Here is a 21178-nt window from a genome sequence, read left to right as displayed (position 1 = left end):
TCTTAGTTTCTGCACCAGGGGTTGAACCTAGGCCACAGCAGTGAAAATGCCAAGTCCTAACGGATGGACCCCCAGGGAATTCCCTAAATGTCTACTTTTGGACATTTAGAAAATGTATCAATTGATAAAGTTACAAAATAATATTCTGAGACTTTTACGTCTCCCAATATGCCTTAAAACCAAAGGTTACACTACATTAATATTTGGCATATTTTAAATATGCTTTCAGACTTCCTCAAGTCACAAAATACTTAGAATCATGATGCATGGTGTTTTGGCAGAACACTAAGAAATACTGATGTGTGTGATTTCATTGTACAAACTAAGAACAATTTTGCTAGCAGGTAATATGACTTCGTTGTATGTTTAACCATTTCTGCCTCTCACAAAACGATAAATAACCTTTGAAAGAAATCACATTTCATACTTTTCCCGTCTTTGACCACTAGGCCAGTTTGCTTTGTTTTGTCATCTAGTAGAACTTTAGCTCAAAGGCAAGTGGTATCAAGTAAGAGTTAAGCAAAATTGACATACTCCATAAAAAAACTTGGAAAATGTAGAGAAGTAGGAAGAAGGGTCACCTATGGCTCAAATCAACCATAGTTGACATTTGGGTGTTTGTTTATTTATTAATTTATTTTTTGTTTCTTGGTTTTTTTGGGGTTTCTTTTGGATTGGGCTAAGTGGCTTTATTAGAGAAAGCCAAGATTACAAAGGACTTAACAGTTGGCATTGGGGCCCTTCTTCTTGCTGAAGGTGGGCACAACATTGACAAAGCACTGGTTGTACTGCATACGCTTCTTGGCCCGGCCCATTTTCTTTTTCTCTTGTTTGGCCACCTTGGGAATCTGACCTCTTACTTTCCTGGCACGGGTCAGGGAACCATGGACTTTACCTCCAAACATGCGGCTGGCTACTTCCAGAGTGCTCGGAGTGCTCACAGCCTCCACCCCACACTGGCCCAGGGTAGCCTCATCCTGCAGGAGCAGGACCTGATCTTCTGGAGTGAGGCCCTCCAACGAGGCTACATGAGCCTTGATCTGGGTGACTGTCACCTGGCCAGTCACCTGGAGAGTGTGTAGCTCCTGCGCGCAAACAGCTGCATGTTGGCAACTGAACCGCTTTACCACTGCCGCTAACGTGAAGATGGAGTTGAGAAAGGAAGGAATGAGGGTGTGCACATCCTCTCCGCCTGCTGTTGCCATGTCACTGGGTGTACTTTTATTTTTTTATTTATTATTATTTTTTTAAGTTAATTTATTTTTGGCTGCATTGGGTCTTCATTGTTGCCTTCGGGCTTTCTCTAGTTGTGGCGAGCGGGGACTACTCATCATTGCAGTGCGCGGGCTTCTCATTGCGGTGGCTTCTCCTGTTGCAGAGCACGGGCTCTAGGCTCACGGGCTTCAGTAGTTGTGGCACGAGGGCTCAGTATTTGTGGCTCGCGGGCTCTAGAGCGCAGGCTCAGTAGTTGTGGCGCACGGGCTTAGTTGCTCCGCGGCATGTGGGATCTTCCTGGACTAGGGCTTGAACCCGTGTCCCCTGCATTGGCAGGCGGATTCTTAACCATTGCGCCACTAGGGAAGCCCTTGGCGTATTTTTAGATTTAGTTTTTGTCTTAAATTTTGATTACTTGGTGTTTTGTTGGCTTGTTATAGAAAATTATGCTTATACTACAAAAATAAACTAGTAACTTGCTTTTTCACATAGCATTATTCATAATCTTTCAAATATAATTTGTAATGACTGTGTAATGCAAGTAATGTACCACTCTTTGTTTCATCCTTCCACTAAAATTAGACTTATTTATTTATTTATGGCTGCACCAGTCAGCTTGCGGGATCTTAGTTTCTGGACCAGAGATGGAACCTGGACCAGAAATGGAACCTGGGCCCTCAGCAGTGAGAGCTCTGAGTCCTAACCACTAGACCACCAGGGAATTCCCTAGACTTCTTTAGTATTTCTAATTTTCCACAATATTGAACAATGAGGCAATATGTGTATTTAAGGTTTTATCTTGTATTCTTATTTATTTCCATAGTATAGATTCTTGGAGATTGATTTGTTTGATCAAAGGTTGTAAGCATTTCTGAAGATCCTGACACATACTGCTTAGAAAAAAATTCTAAATGGAAGGGTAGCATGATCAGCACTATGATAATGACTGTAAATTTGCCAAATGGGCACAATAAATACCAAACGGAAAACACGCCATCATTTGAATATTGACTTCTATACAACAGACATGAGACTTAAATAGATGTATCTTGATAACGGAAACTATTCATGTCCTTATTCAAATGATTGCAGGCTGGGTGATAATGAATAGGTTCCATATAGTATCTTGGATAATTGAATGACTACTGTGATGAGATGTGATCACTTGAAGCCACTGAGGGCTATGAGAATGGAAAATAAAACAATGCTCTATTCTACTACATGTATAGGTTCCAGGCACTGAACCCATGTGCTGGAATCTGTAAGGAGATACTACTGGCTTATTAAGGATACAACTCAGGAATAGTCAAGTGGAAGAGATGTGTAGGGCAAGGTATGGGGGAAGGGGTGTGGAGCTTCCCATGCCTTCTTCCACATGCCACCCTTCCTGCACCTCGATGTGTTCACCAACTGGGAAGTACTAAACTTGTATTTTTTTTAAACAGATTTAATTTTAGTGATGGAATTCTTTATTGTTTCTCATAGTGTTTTTTGTTTGTTTTGATTTGATTTTAAAAGACATTAATCAGTCTTGAGGGATGGTCTGTGGAAAAGTGGGTTCTATCATATAAGTTTGGGAAACTGCATACTAGGTATATCCCTTGACTCCTTGGAGATTCATGATGAGCATCAACTTTTATCAGGTTAATAAAGGCTCAGGGAAATGATGTTACTACTAATAATTTAACATTTATCAAGCACTTATTATTTTAAGGCTCTGTTCTAAGAACCCCAGATTTTTTTTTAAAACATCTTTATTGGAGTATAATTGCTTTACAAAGGTGTGTTAGTTTCTGCTTTATAACAAAGTGAATCAGCTATACATATACATATATCCCCATATCTCAACCCCAGATGTATTAATCTTTCTAATTTTTACAACAAATCTGTATTTGCAATTGTCTCCTTTTTTTTTTTTTTTTTTTTTTAACAGGTGGGAAACCTGAGACCCAGAGTAGTGAAATAACATGTTCCAAATCTCATGGCTAGGCCAGGAGGTGGAAGAGCAGGGATTGAAACCCAGATAGTCTGATTCCAGCGGGCTCCGGGCACTATGTTGTACTGCTTGTAACCAGTGAAGAAACTGGTTTAGTGTTAAGTCCGGCATTTCTCAAACTTGTTTGACTGTGGAAACTCATTATCTTTCAATATTTTTATAGGGATTAGTCTTCCATGAAGTTAACTCTGAAAAATGCTGCTTCGAGCCAGCCTACGCTGGTGATCTGCAGTCTTTCAAAAAGTGTTGCTTTAGAATAGAACTATTTTTTTTAACTTGGTTCTCTTTTGATAATATTAAATGTATACTTATTTATTTGTTACTTTTTTTCTACTCAAAAGCCTAATATTTTTGACTTGAAGGTATTTTATATTCTCTTTCACAGTCACCGTCACAGGAATTTTTAAAAGGGCGACATCACTCTTTAGTACTTTTGAGGTACTAAAACAGTTCATAATCCAAATCATTACTTTACTCTGCTTTCTCAGCTCTAATATTATCATAAAGTTTTTTTTTTTATTTTATTTTTATTTTTTTTTTAAACATCTTTATTGGAGCATAATTGCTTTACAATGGTATGTTAGTTTCAGCTTCATAACAAAATGAATCAGTTATATATATACATATGTTCCCATATCTCTTCCCGCTTGCGTCACCCTCCCTCCCACCCTCCCTATCCCACCCCTCCAGGCGGTCACACAGCACCGAGCTGATCTCCCTGTGCTATGCGGCTGCTTCCCACTAGCTATCTACCTTACGTTTGGTAGTGTATACATGTCCATGCCTCTTTATTGCTTTGTCACCGTTTACCCTTCCCCCTCCCCATAGCCTCAAGTCCATTCTCTAGTAAGTCTGTGTCTTTATTCCTGTTTCACCCCTAGGTTTTTCATGACATTTTTTTTTTCTTAAATTCCATATATATGTGTTAGCATACGGTATTTGTCTCTCTCTTTCTGACTTACTTCACTCTGTATGACAGACTCTAGGTCCATCCACCTCATTACAAAAAGCTCAATTTCGTCTCTTTTTATGGCTGAGTAATACTCCATTGTATATATGTGCCACATCTTCTTTATCCATTCATCCGATGATGGACACTTAGGTTGTTTCCATCTCTGGGCTATTGTAAATAGAGCTGCAATGAACATTTTGGTACATGACTCTTTTTGAATTATGGTTTTCTCAGGGTATATGCCCAGTAGTGGGATTGCTGGGTCATATGGTAGTTCTATTTGTAGCTTTTTAAGGAACCTCCATACTGTTCTCCACAGTGGCTGTATCAATTTACATTCCCACCAACAGTGTAAGAGGGTTCCCTTTTCTCCACACCCTCTCCAGCATTTATTGTTTCTAGATTTTTTGATGATGGCCATTCTGACTGGTGTGAGATGATATCTCATTGTAGTTTTGATTTGCATTTCTCTAATGATTAGTGATGTTGAGCATTCTTTCATGTGTTTGTTGGCACTCTGTATATCTTCTTTGGAGAAATGTCTATTTAGGTCTTCTGCCCATTTTTGGATTGGGTTGTTTGTTCTTTTGTTATTAAGCTGCATGAGCTGCTTATAAATTTTGGAGATTAATCCTTTGTCAGTTGCTTCATTTGCAAATATTTTCTCCCATTCTGAGGGTTGTCTTTTGGTCTTCTTTATGGTTTCCTTTGCTGCACAAAAGCTTTTAAGTTTCATTAGGTCCCATTTGTTTACTTTTGTTTTTATTTCCATTTCTCTAGGAGGTGGGTCAAAAAGGATCTTGCTGTGATTTATGTCATAGAGTGTTCTGCCTATGTTTTCCTCTAAGAGTTTGATAGGTTCTGGCCTTACATTTAGGTCTTTAATCCATTTTGAGCTTATTTTTGTGTATGGTGTTAGGGAGTGATCTAATCTCATACTTTTACATGTAGCTGTCCAGTTTTCCCAGCACCACTTATTGAATAGGCTGTCCTTTCTCCACTGTACATTTCTGCCTCCTTTGTCAAAGATAAGGTGACCATATGTGCGTGGGTTTATCTCTGGGCTTTCTATCCTGTTCCATTGATCTATATTTCTGTTTTTGTGCCAGTACCATACTGTCTTGATTACTGTAGCTTTGTAGTATAGTCTGAAGTCAGGAAGCCTGATTCCTCCAGCTCCGTTTTTCGTTCTCAAAATTGCTTTGGCTATTCGGGGTCTTTTGTGTTTCCATACAAATTGTGAGATTTTTTGTTCTAGTTCTGTGAAAAATGCCAGTGGTAGTTTCATAGGGATTGCATTGAATCTGTAGATTGCTTTGGGTAGTAGAGTCATTTTCACAATGTTGATTCTTCCAATCCAAGAACATGGTATATCTCTCCATCTATTTGTATCATCTTTAATTTCTTTCATCAGTGTCTTATAATTTTCTGCATTCAGGTCTTTTGTCTCCTCAGGTAGGTTTATTCCTAGATATTTTATTCATTTTGTTGCAATGGTAAATGGGAGTGTTTTCTTGATTTCACTTTCAGATTTTTCATCCTTAGTGTATAGGAATGCCAGAGATTTCTGTGCATTAATTTTGTATCCTGCTACTTTACCAAATTCATTGATTAGCTCTAGTAGTTTTCTGGTGGCATCTTTAGGGTTCTGTATGTATAGTATCATGTCATCTGCAAACAGTGACAGCTTTACTTCTTCTTTTCCGATTTGGATTCCTTTTATTTCCTTTTCTTCTCTGATTGCTGTGGCTAAAACTTCCAAAACTATGTTGAATAAGAGTGGTGAGAGTGGGCAACCTTGTCTTCTTCCTGATCTTAGTGGAAATGCTTTCAGTTTTTCACCATTGAGGACGATGTTGGCTGTGGGTTTGTCATATATGGCCTTTATTATGTTGAGGAAAGTTCCCTCTATGCCTACTTTCTGCAGGGTTTTTATCATAAATAGGTGTTGAATTTTGTCAAAAGCTTTCTCTGCATCTATTGAGATGATCATATGGTTTTTCTCCTTCAATTTGTTAATATGGTGTATCACGTTGATTGATTTGCGTATATTGAAGAATCCTTGCATTCCTGGAATAAACCCCACTTGATCATGGTGTATGATCCTTTTAATGTGCTGTTGGATTCTGTTTGCTAGTATTTTGTTGAGGATCTTTGCATCTATGTTCATCAGTGATATTGGCCTGTAGTTTTCTTTCTTTGTGACATCCTTGTCTGGTTTTGGTATCAGGGTGATGGTGGCCTCGTAGAATGAGTTGGGGAGTGTTCCTCCCTCTGCTATATTTTGGAAGAGTCTGAGAAGGATAGGTGATAGCTCTTCTCTAAATGTTTGATAGAATTCGCCTGTGAAGCCATCTGGTCCTGGGCTTTTGCTTGTTGGAAGATTTTTAATCACAGTTTCAATTTCAGTGCTTGTGATTGGTCTGTTCATATTTTCTATTTCTTCCTGATTCAGTCTTGGCAGGTTGTGCCTTTCTAAGAATTTGTCCATTTCTTCCAGGTTGTCCATTTTATTGGCATAGAGTTGCTTGTAGTAATCTCTCATGATCTTTTGTATTTCTGCAGTGTCAGTCGTTACTTCTCCTTTTTCATTTCTAATTCTATTGATTTGAGTCTTCTCCCTTTTTTTCTTGATGAGTCTGGCTAATGGTTTATCAATTTTGTTTATCCTTTCAAAGAACCAGCTTTTAGTTTTATTGATCTTTGCTATCGTTTCCTTCATTTCTTTTTCATTTATTTCTGATCTGATTTTTATGATTTCTTTCCTCCTGCTAACTTTGGGGTTTTTTTGTTCTTCTTTCTCTAATCGCTTTAGGTGCAAGGTTAGGTTGTTTATTCGAGATGTTTCCTGTTTCTTAAGGTAAGATTGTATTGCTATAAACTTCCCTCTTAGAACTGCTTTTGCTGCATCCCATAGATTTTGAGTCGTCGTGTCTCCATTGTCATTTGTTTCTAGGTATTTTTTTATTTCCCCTTTGATTTCTTCAGTGATCACTTCGTTATTAAGTAGTGTATTGTTTAGCCTCCATGTGTTTGTATTTTTTACAGATCTTCTCCTGTGATTGATATCGAGTCTCATAGCGTTGTGGTCGGAAAAGATACTTGATACAATTTCAATTTTCTTAAATTTACCAAGGCTTGATTTGTGACCCAAGATATGATCTATCCTGGAGAATGTTGCATGAGCACTTGAGAAAAATGTGTATTCTGTTGTTTTTGGATGGAATGTCCTATAAATATCAATTAAGGCCATCTTGTTTAATGTATCATTTAAAGCTTGTGTTTCCTTATTTATTTTCATTTTGGATGATCTGTCCATGGGTGAAAGTGGGGTGTTAAAGTCCCCTACTATGAATGTGTTACTGTCGATTTCCCCTTTTATGGTTGTCAGTATTTGCCTTATGTATTGAGGTGCACCTATGTTGGGTGCATAAATATTTACAATTGTTATATCTTCCTCTTGGATCGATCCCTTGATCATTATGTAGTGTCCTTCTTTGTCTCTTCTAATAGTCTTTGTTTTAAAGTCTATTTTGTCTGATATGAGAATTGCTACTCCAGCTTTCTTTTGGTTTCCATTTGCATGAAATACCTTTTTCCATCCCCTTACTTTCAGTCTGTATGTGTCTCTAGGTCTGAAGTGGGTCTCTTGTAGACAGCAAATATATGGGTCTTGTTTTTGTATCCATTCAGCCAATCTGTGTCTTTTGGTGGGAGCATTTAGTCCATTTACATTTAAGGTAATTATCGATATGTGTGTTCCCATTCCCATTTTCTTAATTGTTTTGGGTTTGTTATTGTAGGTCTTTTCCTTCTTTTGTGTTTCTTGCCTAGAGAAGTTCCTTTAGCAGTTGTTTTAGAGCTGGTTTGGTGGTGCTGAACTCTCTCAGCTTTTGCTTGTCTCTAAAGGTTTTAATTTCTCCATCAAATCTGAATGAGATCCTTGCTGGGTAGAGTAATCTTGGTTGCAGGTTTTTCTCCTTCAACACTTTCAATATGTCCTGCCACTCCCTTCTGGTTTGCAGAGTTTCTGCTGAAAGATCAGCTGTTAACCTTATGGGGATTCCCTTGTGTGTTATTTGTTGTTTTTCCCTTGCTGCTTTTAATATGTTTTCTTTGTATTTAATTTTTGACAGTTTGATTAATATGTGTCTTGGCGTATTTCTCCTTGGATTTATCCTGTATGGGACTCTCTGTGCTTCCTGGACTTGATTAACTATTTCCTTTCCCATATTAGGGAAGTTTTCAACTATAATCTCTTCAAATATTTTCTCAGTCCCTTTCTTTTTCTCTTCTTCTTCTGGAACCCCTATAATTCGAATGTTGGTGCGTTTAATGTTGTCCCAGAGGTCTCTGAGACTGTCCTCAGTTCTTTTCATTCTTTTTTCTTTATTCTGCTCTGCAGTAGTTATTTCCACTATTTTATCTTCCAGGTCACTTATCCGTTCTTCTGCCTCAGTTATTCTGCTATTGATCCCATCTAGAGTACTTTTAATTTCATTTATTGTGTTGTTCATCGTTGCTTGTTTCATCTTTAGTTCTTCTAGGTCCTTGTTAACTGATTCTTGCATTTTGTCCATTCTATTGTCCATTCTATCTCCAAGATTTCAGATCAACCTTACTATCATTATTCTGAATTCTTTTTCAGGTAGACTGCCTATTTCCTCTTCATTTGTTAGGTCTGATGGGTTTTTATCTTGCTCCTTCATCTGCGGTGTGTTTTTCTGTCTTTTCATTTTGCTTATCTTACTGTGTTTGGGGTCTCCTTTTTTGCAGGCTGAAGGTTCGTAGTTCCTGTTGTTTTTTGTGTCTGTCCCCAGTGGCTAAGGTTGGTTCAGTGGGTTGTGTAGGCTTCCTGGTGAAGGGTACTAGTGCCTGTGTTCTGGTGGATGAGGCTAGATCTTGTCTTTCTGGTGGGCAGGTCCACGTCTGGTGGTGTGTTTTGGGGTGTCTGTAGACTTATTATGATTTTGGGCCGCCTCTCTGCTAATGGGTGGGGTTGTGTTCCTGTCTTGCTAGTTGTTTGGCATAGGATGTTCAGCACTGTAGCTTGCTGGTCGTTGAGTGAAGCTGGGTGCTGGCGTTGAGATGGAGATCCCTCGGAAATTTTTGCTGTTTGATATTATGTGCAGCTGGGAGGTCTCTTGTGGATCAGTGTCCTGAAGTTGGCTCTCCCACCTCAGAGGCACAGCACTGACTCCTGGCTGCAGCCCCAAGAGCCTTTCATCCACAGGGCTCCTTAATTTGGGATGATTGGTTGTCTATTCAGGTATTCCACAGATGCAGGGTACATCAAGTTGATTGTGGAGCTTTAATCCGCTGCTTCTGAGGCTGCTGGGAGAGATTTCCCTTTCTCTTCTTTGTTCTCACAGCTCCCAGGGGCTCAGCTTTGGATTTAGCCCCGCCTGTGCGTGTAGGTCGCCGGAGGGCGTCTGTTCTTTGCTCAGACAGGACGAGGTTAAAGGAGCTACTGATTCGGAGGCTCTGGCTCACTCAGGCCCGGGGGTAGGGAGGGGCACGGAGTGCGGGGCGGGCCTGCGGCGGCAGAGGCCGGCGAGACGTTGCAGCCTGAGGCGCGCCTGTGCGTTCTCCCGGGGGAGTTGTCCCTGGATCCCGGGACCCTGGCAGTGGCGGGCTGCACAGGCTCCCCGGAAGGGCCTGTGGCTAGTGACCTGTGTTCGCACACAGGCCTCCCGGTGGCGGCAGCAGCGGCCCTAGCGTCTCATGTCTGTCTCTGGGCTCCGCACTTTTAGCCGCGGCTCGCGCCCGTCCCTGGAGCTCTCTCAAGCAGCGTTCTTAATCCCCTCTCCTCGTGCACCAGGAAACAAAGAGGGACGTAAAAGTCTCTTGCCTCTTCGGCAGTTCCAGACTTCTCCCCGGACTCTCTCCCGGCCAGCCGCGGTGCACCAACGCCCCGCAGGCTGTGTTCACGCCGCCAACCTCAGTCCTCTCCCGGCGCTCCGACAAAAGCCGGAGCCTCAGCTCCCAGTCCCGCCTGCCCCGGCGGGCGAGCAGACAAGCCTCTCGGCTGGCGAGTTCCGGTCGGCCGGATCCTCTGCGCTGGAATCTGGCCGCTTTGCCCTCCGCACCCCTGTTGCTGTGCTCTCCTCCGCGGCTCCCAAGCTCCCCCACTCCGCCTCCCGAAGCCTCCACCCGCGAAGGGGCTTCCTAGTGTGTGGACACTTTTCCTCCTTCACAGCTCTCTCCCGCTGGTGCAGGACCCGTCCCTATCCTTTTGTCTCTGTTTAGTTTTTTCTTTTGCCCTAACCAGGTACGTGGGGGGTTTCTTGCCTTTTGGGAGGTCTGAGGTCTTCTGCCAGCGTTCAGTAGATGCTCTGTAGGAGTTGTTCCACGCGTAGATGTATTTCTGGTGTATCTGTGGGGAGGAACGTGATCTCCGCGTCTTACTCTTCCGCCATCTTCCCGGAAGTCTCTTATCATAAAGTTTTAAAAATAAATTAAACTGACAGGTATTTAGTGCCATGGAGCATTATAATAATTGACATCAGAGTTTGAACCTTGGCTCTGCCTTTTTATTAGCTATGTAATCTTTTTTTTTTTTTTTTTTGCGGTACGCGGGCCTCTCACTGTTGTGGCCTCTCCCGTTGCGGAGCACAGGCTCTGGACGCGCAGGCTCAGCGGCCATGGCTCACGGGCCCAGCAGCCCCGCGGCACGTGGAATCTTCCTGGACCGGGGCACGAACCTGTGTCCCCTGCATCGGCAGGCGGATTCTCAACCACTGCGCCACCAGGGAAACCCTTAGTTATGTAATCTTAGAAAAGGTACTTCATTTCTCAAAACTTCTGTTTCTTCCTCTAAAAGGTTAAGGTGGCTGTGAGAATTAAAAGTAGTATCTGGCACATAGAAGGGTCACAGTAAATGTTAATTACCCTTCTTTTTTTCTTTTCTTAAGTTATCTCGATTCTATATACCATTAATGATTATGAAAGTAGTTGGAAAAGAAAAATCAGTTTTAAATTTGAACTGTCTCAGCATTATGCTGATATCAGCTACATTTCTGATAAAGTGATGTTGTCATGATACAGGTTGTATGGGAGTTAAAACCAGTTTCCTTCTGGCTTTCCAACTGGCATAATAAGCAAAACCTGACTAGGCAAACATAGACCTATTTATTAGATCACTTATTATTAATGTTAAACTAGCTTTGGTGCTGACTTTTCCTGTTCTTTTTGAAATTTCACTGTTGTCATTTAAAATCTGACCTTCAAAAGCTTTGTAAAATGCTTAATGGTTTAAATTATCCTTCAGAACATAAGAAGTATATTTTCCAAAGTGGTGTTCTCTATCTAGCAATAGGGTCAAAATCATGCAGGAGGACAGAATTGCTTATATTTTCACATTATCTACTGGAGGCTTATTCAGTTTTTATGGCAATCAACTTCTGGCTTTAGGGACAGTACTTAACATGTATAACCAAAGCATGAATAATCATTTAAAACAAAGCTACTAAAAGAAAAATCTATGGGGATTTTTCAATTTCACAATGATTTACTGCCTAAGCAAAAAGAAGATGGGTTTCGTTTGAGCTGTATGTGGGAGATCTCTAATATTCTATTCTAAGTGCTTCGTCTAGCCCTGGTACATAGTAAACACTCAGTAAATATTTATTGACTGACTGAATTTAGTTTCTAATCCCAACTATGTGCCTTGCAACTTCTGTAACCTTGGACCTTCTTGCACCTTCTAAACTTCAGTTTCTTATGTAAAAAAGGAGGCATCAATATTTACTTCCCAGTATTGTTGTAACAATTAAGTGTTCATGCATTAAAATAGCCAGTCCAGCACATGGCACATAGTAGGCAAACAGTGCACTGCATGTTTCCCCAGGCACATCACTTCATTCTTCCGTAATGTTCTTTTCAAGCACTCTTTTTCTTTCTCATTACCTAAACATTTAGAAGCTGTATTAAAGAGATAAGATGAATGTTTGCCAATTAAACTGAAATTATATTCCTTTGTAGCCCACACTTGGAATGTTTTAGCAAAAATGATTCTATGTCTGACAGACCTTGGTTTGAATCCTGGCTTTGCAGTGTACTAGTGTTGTGACCTTAGGGAAGTTACTTAACCTCTCTGTAAGGTATTGCGAGCAGAAATGAGTTAAATATATAAAGCCTCTATTTCCATTGCCTGGTTCGCATAGGCCCCAAATAGATGTTATTATTTTAAGTTGAAACTGTTATTTAATCTGATAATTTACATAATTAATTCATGTAAATTGAGAGCCTACTCTACTCAAATGCCATTAAGAGCAAGCAGGAAGATTGTGAATGGACTCTGGGCAAATTATTATGTAGGCGACTGAATTTTACCTTGCCTAGAATCAGGTTCAGCAGAAGTGGTATTTTCTATTATATTTGAGGTAAAATAAATTAATGGGCTATTATTGCATTTGGCATGGCCTTTTTTTTTTTGGATGTTGCTTTTCTGTATTGAATATCAAAATTTAAAAAAATGAATGTCAGAGATAGCTTCATGAGGGCTAAAGCAGACCAGGTAAATTTTGCTGTCTAAAAAGTTTTTCGGGGGACTTCCCTGGTAGTCCAGTGGTAAAGAATCCGCCATACAATGCAGGGAATGTGGGTTTGATCCCTGGTCAGGGAACTAAGATCCCACATGCCACGGGGCAACTAAGCCCGCGTGCCACAACTTCTGAGCTAGCGCGCCACAACTTCTAAGCTAGTGCATCTCAACTAGAGAGCCTGTGTGCCGCAAACTACAGAGCCCACGTGCCCTGAAGCCTGCACACCACAACTAGAGAAGAAGAAAAAAACTCTCATGCCACAACTAGGGAGAAGCCCGCGCACCGCAACAAAGATCCCGTGTGCTGCAACTAAGACCCAACACAGCCAAGAATAAAGTAAATAAATCTTAAATAAATAAATAAATAATAAATAAAAAGTATTTTGGGACTTCCCTGGTGGCGCAGTTGTTAAGAATCCATCTGCCAGTGCAGGGGACACGGGTTCAAGCCCTGGTCTTGGGAGATCCCACATGCTGCGGAGCAACTAACCCCCTGAGCCACAACTACTGAGCCCACATGCCACAACTACTAAAGCCCATGCACCTAGAGCCTGTGCTCCACAACAAGAGAAGCCACCACAATGAGAAGCCCATGCACCACAATGAAGAGTAGCCCCCACTCGCCACAACTAGAGAAAGCCCGCACACAGCAATGAAGACCCAGTGCAGCCAATAAATAAATAAATAAAATAAAAAGTTTTTCATCTTTTGCTGATCTTCTTCGTTAGAAATAAACATGTTCCTCTCCTGTACTAAAATTGAACATACGATATTGGTAAGCCAAATTTAATAAAACATTCTGCCTATTTTAAAACTCACTTGACTTGTTTAGATATTATGTAAAATTGATTCCTACCCTGGCAGACTAAGCATTGCAAAGCTGGCAATAAAAGATTTTTATGCGAATTCCTGACAAATAGAAAAGCTTAAGGATGGTATTGGGCATTATAGAAAAAGGTTTATTTCTGAAAATATTTCTAGGGACTTCCCTGGTGGTCCAGTGGCTAAGACTCCATGCTCCCAACGCAGGGGGCCCAGGTTCGATCCCTGGTCAAGGAACTAGATCCCACATGCCCAACTAAGAATTCGTATGCCACAACTAAAGATCTTGTATGCCACAGCTAAAGATCCTGTATGCGGCAACAAAGATCCCGCACAAGGCGTGGAAGATCCTGCATGCCACAACTAAGACCTGGCACAACCAAAATAAATAAATATATAAATAAAAATGTTTCTAATGTCCATATCAAATTAACAATAAGGTTTTTAAAGAAATACCAAAATAATCATCATTTATTTTGGAAGTTAACTTTCTCTGATAAGATGTTAGCATCTGTTTTTGGTTTTGTAGGGTTTCTTTCATTAATTAAAGTATAATTCACATAGCATAAAAGTTTCAGTGGCTTTGAGTATAATCAGTGTTGTGCAACCATCACCATTATCTAGTTCCAGAACTTTTTCATCGCCCTCAAAGGAAACCCCTCTTAAGTTTTCCCCCTTCTCCTAGCCCCTGGCAGCCATATATCTGTTTATATTTCTATGGAGTTGCCTGTTCTGAGTAATTTATATAAATAGAATCATACGATATATTGCCTTATGTGTCTGGGTCCTTTAGTGTAGCGTGTTTTCAGAGTTTACCTGTGATGTGGCATATCAGTACTTTGTAGCTCTTCTGGGCTGAATAATATTCCATTTTGAGGATATACCACATTTGGTTCATCCATTCATCAGTTGATGGATGTTTGGGTTATTTCCACTTTTTGACTGATAGGAATGATGCTGCTATGAACATTCATTTACAGGTTTTTGTGGACATATGTTTTCAATTCTCCTTGGTGTATACCTAGGATGTAATTACTGGGTTATATGATATCTTTATGTTTAACTTTTTGAGGAACTGTCAAACAGTTTTTCCGAAGCAGCTGCATCATGTTATGTAGTTTTTAGTGTTATTTAAGATACTTGGAAGAAATGAGAAAAAAGTTTATGAAAATGTTAACCTAAGCATGTTAGTACTCATGAGAGTCATTCTGGCAAGCCAGGTGGAAGTCTCAATTTGCCTCATTTGCTTTTCAGAATGAAAACATTAAAATATAAACCTACACTATAGAAGTAGTGTGAATTTTTATTCTCTCTTGTTCCTTCACCCACCCACTTCTCCTAAAAGTTTGGAAATGCTTGGAATTAATGCTGTTTACTTTCATCTAAGGATAGGTGTCTAAAAGTGACATATTAAGTTTCCTGCTTTGCTTTTCCTTAATGAGTTTCATATTTTATTATACAGTTTACTAAAGCAGAGAAACTGATCTGGTCTTTCTACAGAAAACATTCTTAATCAAAATTCAACATAAAAAACAATTAAAAAATTAAAAGTAGATTTAATTGCTTATGTTTAAATTTTCTTGGATATAAAAATATTTTTCAAAAATACCACATAAAGACCTTACTTAAAAATCTTTGTGTAAAAAATGTTGTGTTAATGTAGTGGATGCTTTAGAGATGCTTTTGTCTCCTCTGCTGATGATGCTACCCTTGTCTCTTGTTCTCACTAGTCATTATCAACTATTCAAACAAACTCCTATTCTAACAAATATTTATACAACCTTCATAAATTTACATGAAATGAAATCATTATAAAGAAATAAAGTATATTGGTTTCATTGGGGAAATAGACTTTCAAAGCAGAAAGGGTATTTATGGAGTAATTTCTAATGCTAGATTGGAGCTTACGTTCTTTTCATGCCTTTCTCATTTAAGGTGACAATCCACATGAATTTTATGTTTGGAAGAAGAAATGTGATTATCAGTCATTCCATAAAGCTTGATGTGAACCCTGGCTCTCTAGGCTAAATTAATCTTTATTTCTTTAAGGATGTATCATAGAGATTGAGTTGTTTTTTTGAGTAATGAAAAATTAAGGGTGTTCTTTTTTAGGTAAACTCAGGTTTTAAACTATGGAAGTCAGCTTTGCAATGTGGACATCCAATTCATTGTTTACTAAATTCTGTAATGTTAACCTATAATTTTCAGTTGTTTTGCAATTATTTTTGTTCTTAACATGATTTATGTTATTGGGTTGGGTAATTTTATCTACTTTCATTTCTGGAATGTTTAAGTATAGGTAGTTGGCATTTGAACTAGAGAAATGTTGGGTTTTAAACAGAATTTCTTCTGAATATTGAATCTTGGTTTTTTTTTTTTGGCCATGCTGCACCTGGCATCCAGGATCTTAGTTCCCTGACCAGGGATTGAACCTGTGCCCCCTGCAGTGGAAGCATGGAGTCTTAACCACTGGACCGCCAGGGAAGTCCCTGAGTATTGAATCTTTTAATAAGTGTTTTTTATTACATTTTTTGGTCCATTGTATTAATTTTTCAGTTGATAACCTTTGGTACTGACTAGAGGTAGTATAGAAACTGCTTTCTACCTCAAAAAAATTTAAAAATAAATTTTAGATTAAAAAAATCGACCTCAAAAAATTAAAAAATAGAATTACTGTGTGATTCAGCAATTCCACTTTGGGGAACATATTCTAAAGAAGTGAAATCTCTGTCTTGAAGAGATATCTGCACCCCCATGTTCATTGTAGCATTATTTATAATAGCCAAGACATGGAAATAACCTAGGTGTTCATTGATGGCTGAATGGATAAAGAAAATGTGGTATATGGGACTTCCCTGGTGGTGCAGTGGTTAAGAATCCGCCTGCCAATGCAGGGTACATGGGTTTGAGCCCTGGTCTGGGAAGATCCCACATGCCGTGGAGCAACTAAGCCCGTGCACCACTACTGAGCCGGTGCTCTAGACCCTGAGAACCACAACTACTGAAACCTGTGCTCTGGAACCTGCGAGCTACAACTACCTACCCCATGTGCCACAACTACTGAGCCTGCGTTCTAGAGCCCGTGAGCCACAACTACTGAGGCCCGCGCACCTAGAGCCCGTGAGCCACAACTACTGAGGCCCGCGCACCTAGAGCCCGTGCTCTGCAACAAGAGAAGCCACCACAATGAGAAGCCCACGCACCACAACGAAGAGCAGACCCCACTTGATGCAACTAGAGAAAGTCCATGCGCAGCAACAAAGACCCAACACAGCCAAAAATAAATAATTAATTACAAAAAAAGAAAAAATACTGACTTGGACCTGGGAGGCCAAATCATTTTAAAAAAAAAGAAAATGTGGTGTGTATATATACAATGGGGTATTATTCAACCATAAAAATAAGGAAATCCTGCCATTTGCAACAACATGGATGGACCTCAAGGGCATTATGCTAAGTAAAATAAGCCAGACCAAGAAAGACAAATACTTTATGATATCACTTAAATGTGGAATCTAAAAAAACTGAAGGCACAGAAACAGAACAGATTGGTGGTTGTCAGAGGGGTGGGCCTGGGGAGATAGGGGAAGGTGGTCAAAAGGTACAGACGTCAGTTATAAGATAAATAAGTTCTGGAGGTGTAATGTACAGCATGGTGACTATAGTTAACAGTACTACATTAAATATTTAAAAATTGCGAACAGAGTAAATCTTAAGCGTTCTCATCACAAGAAAAAAATTTATAACTATGTGAGGTGATGGTTGTTAACTTATTGTGGTAATCAATTTGTAGTATATACATATATCAAATTATTATACCCTATACCTTAAACTAATGCAATGTTATATGTCAATTATATCTCAATAAAACTGGGGGAGGAATCCTCCCAGATAAAATATTGATGGCTGCAATTTTTATATAAGATATTGGTGAAGGGAAAGAAGCAGGGAATTTTGGAGGTCAAGTTTTATATTATGAAACCCAACTTAGTGATTTATACATACTTCAAAACAGTAGGAGTGATCTGTGACCAAAATGTGATTTCTAGGAGAAATGACTATTATGTAGATGGAGTATCTGCCCAGGCTTTATTGTTCTTGGTGTTCAAACTCTGATCTTTTTGCCAAGATAAAGGAAAATGTTCCTTCAATTGCAAATTGTAGTGTATTTCTCCATAAAAAGAGTATAGTTCAAATAGTACTCTTAATTCTAGTTATTCATTTGTTAAATAAATATTTTAAGCTTCTAATAGAAGTCAGGTACTCTGTTTTACTGTTTATGTTTACAAGTATCCAAAGATGAATAAAACAAAGTGTGAGACAACTCTTAAGTAACTATTTTTTTGCTAGCTGTTAGAGCACAAGAGATTGAAAGCCACCTAACATGGTTATATTTATTCTTTTCTTTTTTCCACAGTTCTTAGGTATGTGTGGATTAAATTGGCCTTTATTTCTTGCCCAGGATCTGAACTTTATTTCATACTTTTCTCCTTTGGAAAAATGTTTCTCAGGTTTCATAACAAAGTAGAACTGAACTTGGAGAGCACAAGTTGGAGACTTTATCTCTTTAGAAGTGGAAAAATGCTGGTCTCAGCATTATTGAGTTAATGTATAGTTAGGACCAAGTTTTCAGTTCTAATTGCTGACTTACTTAGTGAGTGAATGATTGATCATAATCAACTAAGAAGTGTAAGATAAAGCCTGGTATCCTGAGTAGTTTTTCAGGTGCAGTCGGTTCTTCAGAATGATAAGCATCTTCAGAGACAGCCTTCATTAATTGTTATTTCTGTTTCTCTTGGGTCATCAGACAGTTTATCTTCTTCCCCCCACAGTGCCCCCCACCCTTTTTGGAGATATGGGAAAGGGTTAGAGGCCTTGATGTTTGAATAGACAAGGTAAGCATTCAAATAAACTTTTCAGTATCACTGTGACAATTAAGTTGAATGATTTGAAATAAAAAATAATTTCAGTTATTTAAAAAGAGTTAAAGTATTAACTGTGTTAATATTTATTTCTAACACTGCTGTAAGCACTTTATGTTCATTATTGGGTTGAAGCCTCATTACAGTCCTGGGAGAGGGATACTGTTACACACACTTTATAGACGGGGGAACTGAAGCACAGAAACCTAGGGATTTCTGCTCTTGACGTCACGCATTTGACAAGAGTTATGATAGCACAGGCGTAATGTTGCTTTTTTCTTGCTCTTTTCCACGCATCAAATGCATTCGTTTGTGTTGTTTTCTATTTTGCAGGACAATTTTGTTAGACTTCTTGGTTTCCAGAGGTCACATTTAGTTGCCAAGATGATTTTATGTCCTTGGGAAATCCTTAAGTACCTTATTTCCTTATCTTCCATATTTTTCTTCTTCAGAGTTATACAGTTTAATGAGCCAAGTAGTTTGTCAGGGATTGTCCAGACAGACAGTACTTCTTGGTCCCCACCTTCACTTCCCCTTCTCAGAGGTAACCACTCTCAACTCCTAGCTGTTTTGTGTTTACCTGTGATTTTTCAAGTAATGTATTTGATGCTTTCAGTTTGGGACATAACTTGTTTATATGGCTTTTTGTGTCCTTATCACTAACTCAACTCAAAATTTGCTACCAGTTGCCCAAATTTCCTGTTTTCTTTCACATAATTTATTCTGTCAATGTCGTCATCTCAGAGAAGTCCCTCCAGAGTAACGTGCTCCAGTCTGGAGTGGTTTCCATTTTCTCATAGTGCCCAGCTATCATTCTAGGCACTTCCTTTTCTTCTGTGTTGGATCTTCTGTTTCTTCTGTTCTATGTCTTCCTCTTTCTTGGTTTACTCCCACAATTTGCTGAAGAAAGGGTGAATGGGAGGCAGATTATTTGATATGTTGCATTTCTGAAAATGCCTTTATTTCCCTCTTAACTTTGATAAATAATTTGGCCTGAGTATAACATTCAGATTGGGAATCAATGCTGTTGTAAGGTTCTTAGAACAGGTTAAGCGGTACTGTCATTCTTTGTTATCCCCGGGAAGTGGTTCCAGGACCTCCCTTGGATACCAAAATCCTCAGATTTCTCAAGTCCATTATGTAAAATGGCACAGTATTTGTATGTAACCTATGCACATCCTCCTGTATACTTTAAGTCATCTCTAGATTATTTATAATACCTAAAACAAGGTAAATGCTATGTAAATAGTTGTGAATACAATGTAAATGCTGTGTTAATAGTTGCTGGCATGCAACAAATTTAAGTTTTGCTTTTTGGAACTTTCTGGGTTTTGTTTTTTTTTTTGATCTGCAGTTGGTTGAGTCTGCAGATATGGAACCCATGTATATGGCAGGCTGGCTGTATGTTATTTGAAGACTGTGTAAAGTTAAAGATGTAAATTGACAATCCTATAGCGATGGCTAAAAAACCAGTACAAAGCACAAATGAAACAAATAGTAGTGCCATTAAGCACTGTTTGGAGGGAAACATTGCATTAAATTCTTATATTAGGAAAGAAGAAAGCTCTCAAATCAATGGTCTAAACCAGAGATCAGCAAACTTCAGCTTGTAGGCCATATCCAGCCCATTACCTGTTCCTGTGTGGCTTGTGACCTAGAATGGTCTATATGTAATAAAATGGCTGAAAAAGAATCAAAAGGAGACTCATATTTTGTGACATGTGAAAGTAGGAAAATCAAATTTCGGTGACCGTAAAGTTTTATTGGAACATAGCCATGCTCATCTGTTTATGTATTTTCCATGGCTGCTTTCTTGCTACATCCACAGTGTACAGTAATTGTAACAGACTGTATGACCTGCAAAGCATAAAATACTTACTTTGTGACCTGTTGTAGAAAACATTTGCCAACCTTAGCTATAGATCCTAAAGATTTTAAAGCAGTAATGTGGATATTTATTTCTCTTTCATCACCTTTATTCAACATTGAACTAGTGGTCCTAGAAAGTGTAATAAGTCAAGAAAAAGAACATAATCAAGCATAAAAATTAGAAAAGAATTAAAACTGTTACTTACATATGACATGATTGTGTACATGGAAAACCCTATGGAATCTACAAAAAACAATTTTAATAAGTGAATTTAGCAAAATCACTATATGAAAATAATTCGTAGTTCTCAATATTAGCAATGAACTATTTGAAAACTGAAATAAAAACTGTTATTTCTGATAGCATAAAAAAAGTAAATACCTATGAATAAATCTAACTAAGGATATGCTCTCAACACTGAAAAGGTAGAAACATTGCGAATGTAAGTTTTAAAAAAAACCCAGATAAATGGTGATATTCCATATTCACGGATTGGAAGACTCAACATTATTAAGATGGAATTCTCTCTAAATTGACCGATAGATTCAACTCAGTCTTCTTTAACATCCTAGTAGGCTTTGTTTGAAGAAATAGATAAGACAATTCTATGAACTTACCAAGATGTAAAGGTCTAAGAATAGCCAAAATAATTTTGAAAAAGACAGTTGGAGGACTTTTGTTTACTGATGTCAGGATTTTCCACAGAGCTACAGTAATCAAGACAGTGTAGTGTTGGCATAAGGATAGACATTTAGATCAGTGATACACAATAGAGATCTCAGAAATAGACTCATACATTTTCCCACCAAAGTGCCAAGTCAGTCCAATGGGAGGAAGAAAGACAAATGTTGCTCTA

At 38.9% G+C, this 21178-nt stretch overlaps 1 protein-coding gene and 1 pseudogene across 5 annotated transcripts in view; one reads left to right on the top strand and one right to left on the bottom strand.

Annotated features, from left to right (window-relative positions):
- The window catches only part of SHLD2 (shieldin complex subunit 2), a 114338-nt gene that overhangs the window by 16384 nt on the left and 76776 nt on the right, over window positions 1-21178 (top strand). The window lies entirely within an intron of this gene.
- On the bottom strand, window positions 720-10582 carry LOC132593596 (ubiquitin-like FUBI-ribosomal protein eS30 fusion protein; annotated as a pseudogene).

The sequence above is a fragment of the Globicephala melas genome, chromosome 16 (genome assembly GCF_963455315.2).
Source record: "Globicephala melas chromosome 16, mGloMel1.2, whole genome shotgun sequence".
Classification (NCBI taxonomy): domain Eukaryota; kingdom Metazoa; phylum Chordata; class Mammalia; order Artiodactyla; family Delphinidae; genus Globicephala; species Globicephala melas.
This window is presented reverse-complemented; position numbering and strand designations above follow the sequence as displayed.